At 31.6% G+C, this 19,735-nt stretch overlaps 1 protein-coding gene across 2 annotated transcripts in view; it reads left to right on the top strand.

The window, feature by feature from the left end:
* The window catches only part of LOC124530663, a 125,877-nt gene that overhangs the window by 26,273 nt on the left and 79,869 nt on the right, over nt 1-19,735 (top strand). The window contains exon 1 of one of the 2 annotated variants that reach the window (XM_047104914.1): nt 13,906-13,924. The exons of the other annotated variant lie outside the window; for it this stretch is intronic. The gene's annotated coding sequence lies outside the window, so the exon portion shown is untranslated. Of the gene's footprint in view, nt 1-13,905; nt 13,925-19,735 lie in introns of those variants that run through there. 2 annotated transcript variants of the gene reach the window in all.

Here is a 19,735-nt window from a genome sequence, read left to right as displayed (position 1 = left end):
ATTACCACAACGAATTAAAAAAGTCAAATATATCAACCGATTGCAAGCTAAATTGTAATTTTAAATGTACAAATGCTTATTACTCAACATGTAACTTGTTGCCACAACCCAATACAATCTTAAAATTTTAACCAGAATATTCAATGAGTAATAAAAATCTATTTTTTGTTAAACAAGTTATTTATTATTCGATGTCGGTTTTAATCATTCACAGAAAACGCACGTGCACATGTTACAAACGGTTTTTTTTTAACTTCTAACACAGATCACATTCGCGCCGATTCGCGTGAATTCGATATCTAAACGATTTCGTGCGTGTCACTTAATCTATAGCTCGTTGTAAAAAATATTTTCGACAATGTACCTTGAAATAGAGTTGTCAACCGACTTCAAAAAAAGGAGGAGGTTCTTAATTCGACCCGTATGTTTTTTTTTCTACGTTTGTTACGCGATAACTCCGCCAATTATGAACCGATTTGAACAAATCTTTTTTCGGCGTATAGGTAATATAATATACCTCAAGGGTGGTCTTATTTAAATTTAATAATAATAAAAAACAAACAACCAAGTGTGGAAAATTGGGGATGAACTTTTTTATACGCAATATTCTCCGCCGATTATGAACCAATTTGAACGATTATTAGTGATCACTTTGAAGTCGGTGTTATTTTACAGAAAAATATTTAATTTCACATTGAATGGAAATTGTCTACTTGGTTATTGTATATTAATAGTCGCCCGAGGCTTCACTCGCGTTTTAGAGATTCGTTGTCACGTGTTAGACAAAAAGAGTAGCCTTAAAGTAGTAGTTTGGAGCATACCAAATTTCATCGAATTCGGTTCAGTAGTATTGTCGCTCTTTCACGACAGATAGACAGACAGACATCACATCATTTCACATTGATATATTATTAATATAGATATAGGAAAATCAAAAAGATTACATAAAAAATATATGGGTACTCAAATAAGAGTAAGATGCTAACTGTATAGTACTCACTATACTTATTATATAAATAGAATCAAAACAAACTTTTTACGAAATTATACAAAATTAAGTATTTCGCATGTATAGTTATTTCACAACTATGCGTACAGAGACTCGAATTTCGTAGAACATACAATTGGTAAAGGACATCATATAACCGTTTTCCTGTTCTCTAGAAGCTAAGATTTATGCATTAATCGTGTCACGTACATACATTTTTGCAGTCATTTATCTCAATATGCATAGTAAATCCATGTTGCGGTAACGGGTCTACAACACAGAATGACGTTATTATGCAAATATGCCAAGTAATTTTGTAAATAACCAAACTAGGCTATGTATTGTTTTGCAAGTGTGGTGTCTTCTACGGCGTTGATAAAATATGTTTCAAAAGATAATTACTCAATAGCCGGGTTGGTAATATGAATACAATATTATTAACCAAACAAAATTACTTTTATAACAAATTCATTGCAAGGAAATAAAATAATAATCATTAACAACAAAATAGTTCAATCAATTTCTGGTTTTCTAATAATATTACAAAAACAGTAAAACAACGATACGCCTGACCGTATTCCGCGCCACCTCCCGCCAAAAAGAGAAAGAATTTTAAAAGCCATCTGTCAGCTTGACGCATGACGTTCGGAAAGTCACACTAATTCTCCTTATAATATTATACTTGCACTTTCAATTTAGCTGGTTTTAGACTAGTATAACAAAAGGATATGATATGAAGGACGTCTGTTTACTTTTGTGCCGAGTAGAATTATGAGGTTCTTAACTTTAAGCATGAGGTCGTGGCTGTGACATCACCCGCTGTTTGATATTGAGATTCCAGACTTTTCGACATTATATCGACAATCATAGAAATTATCAAAATCAATGTCAAATTTATTTCATCAAATGTCGTATGTATGATGTAACAAAACTTGTCTGTGTATTCCAATGTTACGAGTTTGAACCTATGAATGAATTATTGTAACCGCGTTTGGAGTGACAGAAACCGTTTTCTCAATAACGAAAGATAATATAGGTATCTGCTTGATTGCAAATTAAACATTCAAATTTGATTTAGTTGTTTAATCAAGTATAATAAAAATACAACGCACGTATATTACGTGGTTAGTAGATAGTTAAGTATAATTATTTTTTTTACAATATTATATTTATTTCAGATCGAATTGCACGATCTTGAATCTATATTGAACGATTCATCATCATTTAATAAACATACTAAATATAAAACAGTGTATTTACGTTAATGTTGTCAATTAGGTACTGTCGTCGACGTACTGATGAATATATCTGGAAAAGGGCCAATTCCGTGTAACAGTTAACTGCTTGATTTCTACGTCTAGCCAGTAATTGATTCGTGTATAAATACTTGCACAACTATCAGAAAAGTTTCGGCATTCGATTTTTAGGCACAAAATTGATATTTCACAGAATGTTTCTGTATTCAATGCTTCAATTTATGATCATTACAGAGTAAAGAACAAACTCGCTCACCGCTATCTTCCCCTGTCTATGCTTAGATTTTGAAAATCACACAACGAATTTTAATGCGTTTTTTTTTAATATATGATTGATTCGAGAGGAACGTTTTTGTACATAACAAATAGACAATATAGTAAAATCACTCATAATTTTAGAAAATTCTAATGTGATATCGTAAATAAACAAATTCCGTAGAATAAATAGTATCAGTATTGCACCGGAGCGGAGTCCTGGACGCTAAATTTAAATAAAAAGATATATACACAAAATGTGTACAAATAAAATATAAATTGCCAACCCTGAACCAAATGTTGTCAACGTGTAACCAAGAAGTATGCCTCAAGATACCCTGTAATTTTAAGTGTTTGCTGCAACAACAATTTACCATAAATAGCATACATTACCTCGACGTACAGAAATTACTTATACTTATTAATACTTATAACCACGTCTATTATAATTTGTCTAAGAAACACAACAACTATTTTTATAAATATTTTAATGTTTTTTTTTGATTATTTTGTTTTGATTGAGTCGAGATGGCCCAGTGGTTAGAACGCGTGCATCTTAACCGATGGTTGCGGGTTCAAACCCAGGCAAGCACCGCTGATTCATGTGCTTAATTTGTGTTTATAATTCATCTCGTGCTCGGCGGTGAAGGAAAACATCGTGAGGAAACCTGCATGTGTCTAATTTCATCGAAATTCTGCCACATGTGCATTCCACCAACCCGCATTGGAACAGCGTGGTGGAATATGTTCCAAACCCTCTCCTTAATGGAAGAGGAGGCCTTATCTCAGCAGTGGGAAATGTACAGGCTGTTACTTTACTTTACTTTTTTTTACTTTTGATTATTGACCAAAATATATATTTCAATTTCGATAGACATAATCAATCAGCGTTATTTTCATAAGCATGCACAACGAATTCAAAAGTGATTCATAGAAAGCCTGTTTTGCATGCGTTTATGAATCAAAGCGGTCATTTGTATCGCTATATGCGCAAAGTCAACCTTAAAATACCAAAATGCAATATGTAAAATCAAATTTTTGAGTATTATTTTGAGCGTATAAACGAAGACATTTTCATAAACAGTCTGTGTATGGAGTCTTGACATTTAGCATAAGTCTTTTTGTAAATTTAACTTTATAGATTCGAACTCTATAGTTCATAATAGAACTCTTAAGCTTATCCGTATATACAGTATTCTTCATTGAAATGTTATATGTAAGCAATTATCTATTATGGACGGCTTATTTTATCTTACTTGAATTATTCAATTGTAGTTAATACTACCGTTATTAAGTCGAATCGAATATACAATATTGAACAACAAATTACTGTTAAACTTGCATAAACGTTAATACAATAAGTATAACGAGTTTTAATTTTCTATGCATTTAAATATATATCTGACGGATGAGTCATATGTTTTTTTTTTGTATAAAATATGAAGTAGATAAACTCATATAAAATATAGCAAATAGCAAAAAATTGCGCGAAAGCGTAACGTTATATTGGCAATTAGCACGAATTTATTTAAAAATCTTTAGATAACTGTTATGTTTAGCTATATTTTGTAGTCTCTAATTCTCACGGATCTTTAAAATCTGGCCTTGGTTCTTTTTCAATCACTATGTTTACGAATTACGTCCGAAAACTCAAAGAATAGCAAAAATTTTATGATCGTATCCTCTCGAAATATCGGAATTGAAATTGTCGATACCAAAAAAAATAATAATATCTATAATCCGGTATCAAATCCAGTCGCTGACAAAGATCAATTAATCAAGGAAAGTTTATCAAAATGAATTTAAATTTCCATGAAAATACATCTATCAATTTCATTTTTAGCAAATTTGGAAAAAAGCACTTAGAAAAAAGTTATTTTGGTTTGAATGTGTACGCTGATAATATCCCCAATAGTCGATCTACATAATATATTTCGTACTCTGTCGGCCCCGTAACAGTTATATGTAGGTATAGATTAGATATTTCCATGTAGATAGAGAGCTCAAAACTAAACTGATAAGAACAAGTATCAATGCCAAGGTTTTCTTCTTGGATCTGCTTGATTCAATCTACACAAATACGTAAAATTGAAGTGTCTGTCTGTGATTTTAAGATATGATTAATATATCTACAAGTTACCAAAACAATCTTCTCATTTTGCAATATAAAAAAAAACTGTTAAGCGAGCTTATCATTAACGCGATGCAAATAACTGAATTATTATAAGGAATGTTTTCAGTTACGTTACTTAATCTATTTATTTCGCATTTTATCTTAGACTAGCGCTGCTATAACACAATTTAAATATTTCATGATTTTCAACACCAACTTAATTATACGTGGACACCGCGGGTTTTGCTAGTCATAAATCAAAATTGTTTGATTTTTAAATGATTTCAACAAGTATCATTGTTATTGAAAATGCACATTTACATGATACTTCATTTTAAAAAAATGTGACATATTAAAAAACTTCTACAAATATTACTCTTTATACTTAAAAAACAAACAAACGAATCTAGTTTTAAGGTAACTGCGACTGGTTCTTGGAATCAGACTATTGCATAGACACAGGCATATTTATATAATACTAGCAAATTCATGGCTAACACCGCAATGCTTTTGTGTGAAACATTATCTAACACGACTGGCGCGCCGACGCTTCCTTAATGGTACTACGTTAGACACCTTTACTCTGACGCCAACGAAACCTGTACAAAGTTTAAACTTCGGCGGATAAATTACATACTACACTCACTAAGGACACATCAAGTAACAATATATACATACATGTATATGTCTGTTAGCTAGAAGACGACCACCAATTTGGTCTAGTTATACTGAAGACTATATTTTTTCCATATAATAACAATTTGATAATTTTTTTTATATTAACAAATGTATTGTATGTCTTTTCCGACTTAAATATCAAAACATTAAGTTATCGTGATGTAGATATTGACTATATAACTAGGTTTTGTATACACGAGAATTTTATTAAAACATACAAGTAATCAAGAATGATAAAAAAGAATTACCATGTATATGACAGAAAATGCGTTATATTCACTAGAAGGGTCATAGTCTTCGTATCTTCGTAGATTCGAGGACATAGCAGCAAGCTCCAGAACAATATGCCTTCAAGTACCTAGCACATTACTGTAATCACGAGTATCAAACATCATAGTATTACCCGCTTGAAGTGTTTTATAAATAAATACGACCTACATTGGGATGTATTTCATAACGCAATACAAGAAGACTTCCTATACGCTTGAGTAGTAATTTAATTATTATATATTTAACAGAGACGTAACGCAATATTATATCAAGTATACCTATTCTGCCAAAATTAGCAGCGGGTATTATATATTACAAATAAACTTATAACCGATTATGATGACCCGTGCCTTTTTAGTGTACTGCAATAAAAGTAAGCTCAACGAAATTGCTAAGCTAACTAACATATCAAAAACATTTCTTTTAGAAACATGATCTGTATGGTAACTTATATGACTTATAAAAAGTAATGACTATGTTTTATAAATATTACATTAATAAAACAATTGTGAAAATGTCACTTCGGGCTATGACATTTAATACATATTACTTTTTCCAGCTCAGTGACTGTTGAATGAGATTTTGTTCATTGGAGTGTAATGAAGGGTTATTCTTATGCCATAGAGGTGTACAGTTATGTTCACATTCGTTAAAATTACCCTATAGAAGTGTACACTTGAGTGCATATACGTGTAGAATCTCATAAAAAAATCGGGCATAACTTTTTGAGTGTATTATTTATTCATAGAATATAGAAACATTAGATCCTTGATTTACATTAGTCAACTCTTAATGATATACAGCGAGACGTATCTGTGTAAGATTTATTTATATTATTAAGTTTTCCGCTGATTGTTATTGTTTTCTATTAGTATTGTCTCACAAATACACTGCACTAATGGTGCGATTCACCAAAATGTGTATTTCTGGTATCCTTGAGTAAGTCTCTTTAATACATATAAGCCTTAATAATCTATTTGTTCATGATTACATAAAGAATATGATAACATCGTTATTACACGAACAGCCTTCTATGAATGCACATATCTTGATACAAAAAAAAATCGTAAAGATATAATATTCGTTATAAAAATAAAAATTACCATTGTCAACATAGTCGTGAGATACAAAAGAAATTCAACTGGAATTTTTTACTTTAAGTTTACATATGGCTGGGTAAACGTGCTTATAAATTTCACGGTCAAAGTGAGCAATAAGCGTACGAGTAACCCAATAGCCGTTAAAATAACCACATCAATGTAATATGCTGTAAAATAATCGTTTACAGAGTAAATTACCCTAGTAAACAATCGTATGATCAATCATGGTTATCTCGTCGTTTTGATGACTATGTGCGTGGTTTGAATGAACAATCGTCGCAATCCCCTGGTCGCTATCCAATGATTATTCGACACTTGTACGTGTTTATTCCTTTACATGATCGAGGTGCGCTATGATTGGCATTTTGAAGTATTTTTGACGGACAGAGCGAAACGTGTTTGCAATTCGAAGTGCTCGATAGGCATACCAAGTGATCGTTAGACACAGTTGATGAATAGGGTTTTTTGAAGACCTATTGTGTCAAACTACCACTATTATCAAGTATCAACAAGACAAGAATTGAAAACAAGCTTGTTCTCTTCTTTATTCCATTTTTTTTGCTACTAAGAAACTACGTAATAACTGATATATCATTGTGTCATTGAAATGTCGATTACTCAATTATTTTAGACTCATTCAAGATTACAAACAGACATTGAGATTAAATAAAATTTAGTATGGTCGGAAATAAAACCTAACTGTTACTCGGGCGCAATATTAGTAAAACATAAATCAGCACCTATGTCATATTGGAAAAACTAGTTATGCTAATGAATAAAAAAAAAATCTGACTTTTGTTTTAGAAAATTTACAAGAGATCGCTACTAGTGTGAACAATATGTTTAGATATTTAAATATTATTTATATTTTTACATATTATCACAATAACAATTAGTTTTAAATTTTGTTGACATATATGTTCAACAACTTTTTTATAAATTTAACGTATAAACCACTAAAATAAATATGGTAAAATTTTTGGTATGAATCAAGCTTGAACCACTAGGAAGAACACACTTTTTCATACATAATATCTCGACCGCTATGACATACCAACCGCGCGAAACCACGGGCGGAAACATGTGACGAAGACCATAATGCATTTATAAATGTTGAAATAAACAAAAAGCAAACAGAATAAGCCAAAAGACAAGTCGTTGAAGCTAAATTTCCTTACGAGTTGAAATCTCATTCAGATAAGCGTTATACACATTACGTTTCCGTTCCGCGTTTAAAATTAATGATAAGCACTTTAACCCATATACATTTTCTTAAGTTTATACACGCAATATGCCTAACATTTTCGAATATTTAGAATCGAAGTGGTCCAGTGGTTAGAACGCTTCTTAACTGATGATAGCGGATTCAAGTTCAGGTAACCACTGATTTTTTATGTGCCTATTTTTTATACTTCATCGTGAAGTAGCCGTATGCCGTGTCACATTTTTTTAATTTCAACTAAATTAATGACTTACTTCTGGGCTAAGGGTCTCAGAAGGACGCTTGAAATTTATTCTACCACGCCTCAAAGATGAGGATTTGCGGATACATCTTTACTTATGAATTCACTATGTTTTAGTCCACAGCTGAGCAATAAAACAATTATAAAACACAATTTCAATATATTTACACTCGTCGCCTTGATCCCGCAATCTTCAGTGTGTCAGAGTGGTCAGTTTTAGCTTCTTTTAGAAACTGTATGTTTACCTGGAAACTATTTGCAAATTTAAACGAAATTTAAAATGATAATGTAACTCAGCTATATATGGTTTGCTTCTTCCTAGCAGCATATTTAGGAAGTATAAAATACAATAGGTATCTATTGTATTCCATTCTTTCTAAATATAAGGTAAAGATAAAAGATAATAAATGGGTAGACGAGAAACGCGTTGTTCTGTTATTAAATGTGAGATTTTATAATTGGAGAGCAAACAGGTCTAACGATCAACAACTATTCATCAAAATCATAAGATTAAATAGAGCCTTGATATTATTATTTTACCGAAAACGACTCCGTAATTCGTTCCGTTGAATAACGATGATGATATATGTATATACTTTCCATCTTTCCGATTTCGACCACAGCAGAAATCTACGCAGAATATTAGTGCACAAGTATGTGCACATATATTTACACACTCTATTGCTTCCCAGCAAATCCGACTTACGTGTTATCTGAGGCGTGGAAGTCACTACGTCTAGACTCCGGGCAAAACCTTGGTGGTAGGGCTTTGTGCAAGCCCGTCTGGGTAGGTACCACCCACTCATCAGTTATTCTACAGCCAAATAACAGTAATCAGTATTGTAGTGTTCCGGTTTGAAGGGTGAGTGAGCCAGTGTAACTACAGGCCCAAGGGACATAACATCTTAGTTCCTAAGGTTGGTGGCACATTGACGATGTAAGGAATAGTTAATATTTCTAACAGCGTCATTGTCTATGGGTGATGGTGACCACTTACCATCAGGTGGCCCATATGATCGTCCGCCAACCTATACCATAAAAAAAACCGTTAACTTCTCACTCACCGAATCCAGTATTTAAACCCAACACCTCCAAAACAAGCTATTAGAAAATGAAGCAGTCAAATCGATCGCAAGAAATGTAAGAATAATTATTCATTATTTATTCGTTTACTTCGACACAAATTTTCACCAGTTTACAAAAGGATATATTACTGAATATATATTTCGTATTTCGTCATTCGAGTCGTAAGCAAATTTTCGAAGTCATATGAGCAAGCAACATTAAAAGCTGTATACTCAAGGATCGCATTTCGAAACACGGACGATCTCATGATAGCAGTGTACCGTTACTTTCCTTTAAGGGCACGGCCAGAATGTATATTGTTATTTTGTTGCCATGGCGCCTTGTTATATTTCAGTAGAGACGACCGAGTTTGAGGTTATGCAATATGTATTACATAAAAGCAATTGGGAGTATATGCCTGTTTTATTAATGATTTCGACCGACGATAGGACCATTTTACATTTTGAACTGTAGTTCAACTATATACAAGACAGCTATTACAAAATATTGACATTGTATTAAATATGGATTTGCATTCTCCTTATTTTAAATTACGCGGTCTGAATGTCATACTAACAAATGCGAATGTTACCCTGGCTCACATAAAAGCTTATATAGCTTTGTTTTAAAGTTTTCGTCAAGCTAAAATTACAATTTTCATTTAAAGAATAATTAATCATTATATTCACAACTATTCCTCTGTAAGGTTAATAGCAATAATATAATTAGAAACTTGTTTTTAGGGTTTCATAAGCAAAGGGTAAGACATCACCCTGATACATCCTGGTTATAGAAGGTAACTAACCGCGATAATTAGTCACTTGAAATATTCAGGGATGATATATTTCTAATGCCGCTACTATAAATACTAAAAAACAGAACAATATAACCATTTTTCAACTAAGAGGTGTTCCATTCTTGATTTTATTCTCGTTTTTATTGAAAATGATACGGAACCCTTGGATGTGAGATACGACTCACACTTGGCTGGTTATCCTTATTTACCTTAACCACATTAGAAACTCGTATCAATTAAAATATTATTTTAAAGATTCAAATCAAATAAATAAATCAGAAGAGGTTAAATTTAAATTACACGAAGTATTGAAACAAAGCAATGAGACAAATTGCTAGATAATACTAGGCTTATCATTCAAGACGCGTATTCGCTTTAAATTGGTTTCCTTCATGATCGAGTGTAATCGTTTCAAAGATCATCTCAAAATGATAACAGATCAAAGACCTCCGTTTTAAGCAATTTAGATACCGTTGCTAGTGATCCTTCGTATAATTAATCTCGAAGTATTATATCTAAGCGTCTTGTAATTCTAGCTCATTCACCATTAATATGTACCGTTGTCAAAAACTAACACATACACGAATTTCAACTTTATTTTCATCACATTAAGGTTGTAATTTTATTACGTTATGAAACACAATTCGTAGTCCCGCCTCCAGACATAGTAAAATAAATGTTACGAATAATTCTTGCTATGTATAAGACTGTTATTGAACAAGCTAAAGGCTAAAGTCCTGTATTGCGGGGGCGTTATGATTTACTGTATTTGTTAGGCTACTTCGTTTTGTATACTATTTATTAAACTATTAAATTACGAAAGCACTACGTAACATTGTACGCTAAAATGTATCCATATATTAAGTAATTAAGCGATTTAGTGCCTTTCAAGATCTGGTATAATATTGTTTTTTGTTATAGTTTAAATTTACGACATTGGTTTCAATTTCTGATGGGGTTTACCGTGACAAAATAAACACCGTACGTTTTATTCCAATAATCTTTAATATGGATTCTAATCTTATATATGGATATTAAATAAAACAATGCCTTTTTCCCTTATCCTCAAAAGAGGCTAATCTTTTGAGGATATTCTTTATGAAAGTAATCAGTGGCAGATTTACCAATAGGCGAAGTAGGCTGAAGCCTAGGGCGGCAAATTTAGAGGAGCAGCAAATTTAGCCCAAATTTGTTATTATCTTACAGAAATAAAAAAAAAACTTATAATTATATGTATACACATTACGTCCGTAATCCGTATACTCGTCACTACATAGCGGGTTGGAAAAATAATCAAGTAACTGAGAGAAATATCACCTAGTTTATAATCATACTAATAACGGGAAAAAACCGATATAATGAGGACGACAAAACACTAATCGTAAATGTTGCAAAAACAAGTAGCGGCAGATTTGTAAATCCGCAACTGAAAGAAATAAAAAAAAAATTAAACAATGGATCACTTCATTGCTTAAAACCATGACATAATTTTTCGAATATGATGTCTACTGAAAATAATTGTAACCTCGGACTTCGGGCTCTATAGCCTATACGCTAGCCTCGAAAGCAATGAGGTAGTTAGACCATAAATGTATTGAAACTAAAACAACTTTATCTTCAATATACAGAGCAATCATGTATCACATAGCTGAAGGCTTACGTGTCAATTATAATTACAAAATACATTCATAGGGGTAATAATTGCCAGTGCTATGTATTAATTATTGTGTTCCTCATACCGCCGATGATTATCTTATTATGTGAATTAACATTTCTAATTGAGAACAAGAAGTTCGAAATTAGAGCCAAGTTGACCTAGCCCAGAAGTCAGAACACTTGTATCATAGCCAAATAATCATCTACAAATCCGGACAACACTACACTACACTTTTTGATGTGTTTCTATGATTTATATAAAATCTTGAGAAAATCTACATGTATTGGATGGGAATCTACTTGATCACTAAATACTAAAGAGCGGCGAAGCGTAGAAACAGTCAAGCATTTACTTTAATCTATCATTTAATTTTTTACAGTTCATAATAATTCTATCAATGGATGCCATACAATTATTGTTCTAAATATATACACCATTTCAAATCTCATAAAATTCGATGAATCCAATAAAATGATAAAATAAATATTTTAAGTATTTATAAAAGGTGAGGTAATATTATATGTACAACCAATTTATAATATTAACACCATATGACGTAATTAAATACATTAATGTATACATTATTTAAAATATTACTTGGAAACATTACAAATATGAAAATATTAACAATGAATAAATAATTACAGTCGGATAACAAACGTTCAAATATATAAAAAACATGCTTGGATAATTTAATGCTATAAAAGATTATTCAAATGTAATTTTAAGCATCGCAATTATTTTTTTAATTCATTTAAAATATTTCTTTTTCTTTTAAGTTGATTAGAGCGTGTCTTTAAAACATTTTTTTAACAATGGATTACTTCGTTGCATAAAATCATGAATATAATTTTTCGAATATGATGTCTACTGAAAATAATTGTAACCTCGTACTTCCGGCTCTATAGCTCGCTAGCCTCGAAAGCAATAATTTAGTCAGACCATAAATATATTGAAACTAAAACAACTTTATCTTCAATATTCAGAGCATAAGTCATGTATCACATAGCTGAAGGCTTAAATATAGAAATAATTTTTAAGATTATTATTTATTCATAAATAAAAACCGTAAAATGAAACGGGAAATTCAGCATCATCAACAGCCTGTAATTTGCAGGCTTCCTCACGATATTTTTCTTCACCACCGATCACTGTATGAATTTTAAACACAAATTAAACGGAAAATTTAATATTAATATTTCTATTATGAGAATTGGGTTGACAATACATACACGACACTGTCAAGTTTAAATCAGTGACATTGCTGAGTAACCTGCAATGCTATTCCAAACCTTCTTCGCATCTCAACAACAACAACAACAGCCTGTAAATTCCCACTGTTGGGCTAAAGGCCTCCTCTCCTTTTGAGGAGAAGGTTTGGAACATATTCCACCACGCTGTTCCAATGCGGGTTGGTGGAATACACATGTGGCAGAATTTTTATGAAATTTGTCACATGCAGGTTTCCTCACGATGTTTTCCTTCATCGCTGAGCACGAGATGAATTATAAAGACAAATTAATCACATGAATCAGCGGTGCTTGCCTGGGTTTGAACCCGCAATAATCGGTTAAGATGCACGCGTTCTAACCACTGGGCCATCTCGACTCACTTCGCATCTCAATCGTGAAATATTGTAAACCAAATTACGGTATGCTATTTCTGTGCGCGTATCCGTTAAATATTATTAAAGTCAATGCCGCGTATCACTTTCTGACACTTCACTATCAGATTTTGCGGTTAGTTTCAAGTTTGTTAAAGAACAACACTACTGGATTTCATATCAAGGAAAAATAATATAGTGTTGCCACTTGATCAACTAAAATTGCACTATGACATCAATTTCCGTGTCTGAAATATTTGTGTGTCTAAGTTAGCAATGAGGACAGAGGCAACAATCAAACCGGCTTTCACCTTTATTATATTAACGGGAATTGAATATTAATCAACATATTATATGACTAATATAATTTCAAAATTTTGCATACACTCCACCAATCTGCAATCAACATGGCGAAATAAGCTCTAAGAGAAGTGGGACGTCCTTTACATTATTTTATATTATATTTTTGTATGATTGTAAAGTGTCAGTATAGCAATTTCAATATGAAGTTAGAATATTACGTTTAATGCTCATTCGATGGCCAAGATCAAATACGATTTAATATAAAAAAGATGAGGTAAAATGTTGCATATATGTTTATTATAAAAATATTAATATATTACTTTATTTTCCACAGGTAATTAAACGGTGCTCCTGTTAAATGCAATTCATTTCAAAAGGTAAAGTTTACGTAACACTAAATCTAAATGATTCATCTAAATTCTTTACCTCAGAAGCAATCATCATAAAGCGCCAAAAGCGCTTTAATTTTAATTGCTCAAACATAAAATAAGCAGTTTTTATTATGAATCGTCTGGTATATTGTAAGTCTATTTTAAAATATAGCTGCTTCATATAAATGAACGAAATCCAGCGAAACTACTATGAAATTGTAACGGAAAACTTACTGTTTAAGTAAATTAAAAACTAAAGGTTAAGTCTTTTTGAAATAATGCATCCTTGTAATAAAATTAAGCATCCTTTTACGGCAAGATTTTAAATAAAAGAGTGTCTGAACGCAATTTAAGAAAATTCCGTAACAAGCTTGTCCGCTCTTACGATATCCTTTGTACAGTCTGTTAATTCCGTGCTCAGAATATAATGCATTTTATCTCGGCAAGTGGGTCACTGGGGCTGCCTTCGTCACGAATTCACACACCTGTACGTGACCGGTTAAGAGCTAAGTGTCTCCTAATTGACAGATTTCAAGTTACAAAAGAATCAGTTAAATTATCGATAAGTTAATTTCATAGTAATTATAAATACATTAATTGACAGTCCGTTTAATAAAACCTGTTTGGTTGGTGGGAATACAGAGTTAAATACAACACAAAAAAAAATAATCCAACTGCAAGAGAAATTGTGTGCATATACTGTCGAATTAAAAAGTCTCTTACCGAAACGACGGAGACGCGGATTGTGATTCAACCCACCCACACTGTCAAAACGACGCAGCAGTCAGCACGAATACACATGCAATAAATAGAACGACTATTTTCTTAAATATGTAGGTAATTTTCAATGTACGTAACACTAAAGTTGTCACATGTTGAAGATGTTATCGATCGTTGTATTTGTATTTCTTATTAATTACTCATTTTCATATAATAATACTAAAATTATCTGTTTCCGTGACAAATTTTGCGACTACCTACTAATTGATAAATTGAGGAACGTCACAAATTTGCTGTCGCGTATATGGTATTAATGATAATTGAGCTAATAACATAATTACAAGGGATACATATCCGTTCCAATGAGTTCCGATGAGTTTAAATTATAAAATCATAATTTCTTTATACTAGGCCTCAGACCGGATATTATCATAATATTGTTTTTAACCAAATAGATACGTATTTGTATATGAAGTATTATTGTTTTAAAATGAAATAAGAAAGAAAGTAGAATTTAATATAATAAAAAACTCGCTGGATTGTCTTAACTAGTAAGAATAATATATTAATAATTAAATTACTTCAAAGGTTTCTGAAATTAATTTAAATGAACATATGCATATGTCATTTCCAAGCCACTGGATTAAATTATATTCATATTTCATTAACTAATATTTCCAATTCAATTAAATAAAAGAGTTATCTTGGAATATAAAAATTATAAATTAAACAATTATTTAATGTTACAGTGCTAATTAATTTTAAATGAAATATTGATAATAACGCTTACAAAATATGTCTATCAGCTGGGATAGATTTCAATAAATCCCACTGACATTTGCAAATCATGACTTATATAATTAACTGATACCTGCATGCACATGAAATAGACTGTTTTGATAATTATTAAAATTCGATCAGAAAATTTTCAGAAGAAGAAAACATACTGTAATAAATCAAAGTTTCATAGAAAACTCGATACGTCAAGAAAATCATTAGTTACTTGATTCATTTTCCAACCGTTTGTATGACCCAGTATGAGAGATTTATGGTTATCAATATTCATGCGGAGTTTGACAGGTTAATCCCTCAACTCCTTACTAGTCAGATAAATGGTTGTAAACTGAGATTTAATTGTGAATACAATTGAATACAAATAATAGGGAAGCGATATCAGCGGCTAAGTTACGAACAATTTTGAATTTATGTCTTCAAACGATTTAGATTGAAAACATTAATATTATTAATGATTGGTGACGTCTTAAAATATAGACAAGATGTTAAAATTAATGACATTATATCTTATTTTATCATTAATCAACAAATAATGTTCTAAGAATATTTAACAATAAGAAAAAATGCGTTACAAAAGAAAACTTATCCTTATAAGAGATTCCTTACCATATATAATTTTAGTACTTTGTCATTATATTCATATAGATACAGTCAGAATAACAATTTTTTATTTGCATTAGAATCATAGGAATTTGTGAAGACAAAATAAAAACACAACTTGTATATTAAAGCGTTAATTAATCGATTTTTTTATGCGCTTAGCGTTTTTTATTTCGTGTATACTATATATATAACTCATGACAGGCTGGAATAAAAGTAAAAACAAAAACATTCTTAATTCCATTTTCAAACCCGCATTGATAGCTTATAATGAGTACATTGTTATTCAAAGCACATCTCAACAATTATTCTAACGGTCGCAACTATTATTTAAGCTGTAGCTTGACTCACATGTGACACACGGGCCCATCGAAATTCTTTACGCGTATTTCCACGTCAATCTCGTGATTCCGAATCGAATCCGGGTTCACAGTTTCTTTACAAATGTTTATTATATAATTGCGTAAGCTCCAGCGTATAGCATTGTGTATCGTTCCTTTCGACAACACATTTTTCCATACTCTATTTTAAGAACTCTAAAAAAAGTCAAAAAGAGCCTATGTGATAATATGTTTGCCTGCGTGAACAATAGTAAAAAAAAATAAAAAGATCTTCTTCTATTGATATGACTTTAGGTGCAAAAAAGGTTTTACTTATGATAACAGATATGCAACAACGTTTATTTAAGTTTAACGGTTAAGATATTATGTTAAGTAAAAGTCAACGTACTTTGTATGTAGCTGTCTGATTCGATCCGGACTTAATTATACATATTTATTTTGTACGTTACCAAGCCTCATGGCTTGTGTATGGTTGTAGTAGAGAACATAATATGTACTATATATTATTTTTTTACATTACAGCTATATAAAATGATAACAGCCAATAAATGAATGAATGAAAAAATATCTATTTCCGTAATACTATCAAATATGCACAGTATCTAACAACTTATAAAGTGAGTATTATCAAGGTTGAAACTGTAAATTTAATTAAAAAAACTATAGGTATTACATACATTTTCTTGAATTTTCAACTTTCAGTTAAAGTTGTGTGAGTTTTGTTATCATCTTCTTTGTATAATAATAGTTCTGGTCATCTGAGTTTCAAATTCACTGTTTTTACAAAGTACCATATATTAAGGTCTCATTTCCCTCTAGATGGGTAAGTGGGCCTCAGATGTCTGATAAGTTATCAGCTATCCTAGATACAACGATAAGCAGATAGCATACGCCTATTACATAAGTAGGTCAGAACTATGACTACCGCGTTTCATTATTTCCCTATTTACAAAACGTATCTATGATTCGACCTTCTGACTTCCTATCTTAACAATAGAATTCAGAGGGTTGACGTTAAAGGAAAAAGGTCTCCTGGGGTCTCAGTTGGTATGGGGGTCCCTCAGGGATCAATTCTTGGACCTTTTCTGTTTCTCACATATATAAATGACTTGCCCTTTCTTGTTGGGAACAAACATGATATAGTATTGTTTGCTGATGACACCTCCTTAGTTTTTAAAATTAATAGAAAACAGGTACAGTACGACGACGTAAACAATGCTATAGCTGATATAGTACATTGGTTTAGCGTAAATAATCTTAAACTAAATAATAATAAAACTAAAATTGTGAAATTTAGTACGCCAAATGTACAAAATGTAAAAGCCGATGTACTCATCAATGGGGAATCGATGGATCCAATTGATTCTGCTGAGTTTCTTGGCCTTACTGTTGATGCCAAGTTGCAATGGGGCCCTCATATTGACGGATTGGCGAGTAGACTGAGTTCTGCGGCATTCGCGGTCAAAAAAATTAGATTATGTACCGATGTTGATACGGCTCGCTTAGTATATTTCAGCTACTTTCATAGTATAATGTCATACGGTATTGTGCTGTGGGGCAATGCAGCCGCTATCCATACCATATTTGTGCTACAGAAGAGGGCTATTCGCGCAATCTACAACCTAGGAGCTAAAGAATCGTTAAGGAATAAATTTAAAGAAATCAAGATATTGACTGTTGCTTCTCAATATATATTCTCTAATGTTATGTATGTACGAAAAAATATTAATGATTTCATGAGAAAATGTGATACTCATAACATTGGTACAAGGAACAAACACAAACTTGTTACTCCTGTTACTCGACTGCGTAGAGTCAGTAACTCCTTTGTGGGGCAATGTATACGGTTTTACAACAGGATCCCAGAAAGCGTTCAAAATGACTCTGTTGCCAAATTTAAAAAAATTATTAAGGAACGCTTGTGTGTAAAAGGTTATTATACAATTAATGAGTTTATGATCGATAGCACACCTTGGGAATGATACGATCGCCTCCTGGCTATTTCATCTCATATTAAATTGTTTATTTACATAATACATAAGACAAACAAAAAAAAAAACCCGCTGAGTTTCTTTCGCCGGTTCTTCTCAGGTCAGGGTATTTTCTTTCCGAACCGGTGGTAGTGTTTCAATTGACCATCAATAAGAAAGTGTAATGCTTCTATGTTGAATAAAGATATTTGAGTTTGAGTTTGAGTTTGATTTTAATTCTGTATGAAACAATTTCAATTGTTTTAATTATTTTGAATATGTAATACAGTGGTATTTTACTTACTTTTTCTTCTTCATGACGACCTCCGTGGTCGAGTAGTGTGTACACCGGTACTCTGGTTTCATGGGTAAGCCACTCCGAGATCCCGGATTCGATTCCTGGACGATTCGATGTAGAAAAATTTCATTAGTTTTCTATGTTGTCTTAAGTCTGGGTGTTTGTGGATACCGTCGTTGCTTCTGATTTTCCATTACAAAAGTACTTACATTGGGATCAGAGTAATGTAAGTGATGTTGTCCAATATTTATTTATTTATCGGAAAAAAAACTTTGAATATTAATTGGGTATGGGGTTTGGCTTGTTGACTGACAATGGGTGACGATGATGAATTACAAAATAAAATCTGTACAAACAGCTATTGCAATTTAAGAGGAACATAAAAATACCAAATTTATTTATATCAGCTTGTTGCCTTGACTGAAAAATATGCGAGACCAGATGTTGACAGTGATATGAAATCAATACCGATGCAAATGTGCAATGTTATTAATCAATATATCGTTTACACATCTCGGTTTATTATTTTCATTTTGAAGCAATCGATATGTATGTAATGAATTCTATTATAAGTCAAAAAGTGAGCACATTATCATATTAAACTTTTATTCAATGTATAAATCAAAAGTAAAACTGTCTAAACAATGTACTGGAAATGGTAGCAAACCTGTTATCAGCTTTTTTCCGCTGATTGTCTTGGATGGAATTCTTGATTGGAAAATGTCTCAGACACTGTTCTAGTGGAGGCAATAGAATTGAGTGTTATCTAAAAAAAATTTTGAATTTTAACTCAAACATATTCGATCTGCAATAAAACTTAAATAAAAAAACATTAGATTGAAAATATTTATCACTTTTAAAGACATGATTTATTATATTCTATCTTATTAAATTTATTTGTAGACTACTAGAACAGTAGGAATTGTTATAATATTATAATTCTTCTCATCTCTTTATTCAAACCAAATCAATTAATCTTAAAGAACCTTTTATTTTTTAAATTATTCAAGTTCGAATATTATTAACTGAAATAGAAACACTTTATTCAAAGTCTAAATATAATTTTAATAAGATTCATATCTGCTCGCGAGAC

Source organism: Vanessa cardui, chromosome 6 (genome assembly GCF_905220365.1).
Source record: "Vanessa cardui chromosome 6, ilVanCard2.1, whole genome shotgun sequence".
Lineage (NCBI taxonomy): Eukaryota > Metazoa > Arthropoda > Insecta > Lepidoptera > Nymphalidae > Vanessa > Vanessa cardui.
Note: the sequence above shows the minus strand (reverse complement) of the source record. Positions and strands in the feature narration are given on the sequence as shown.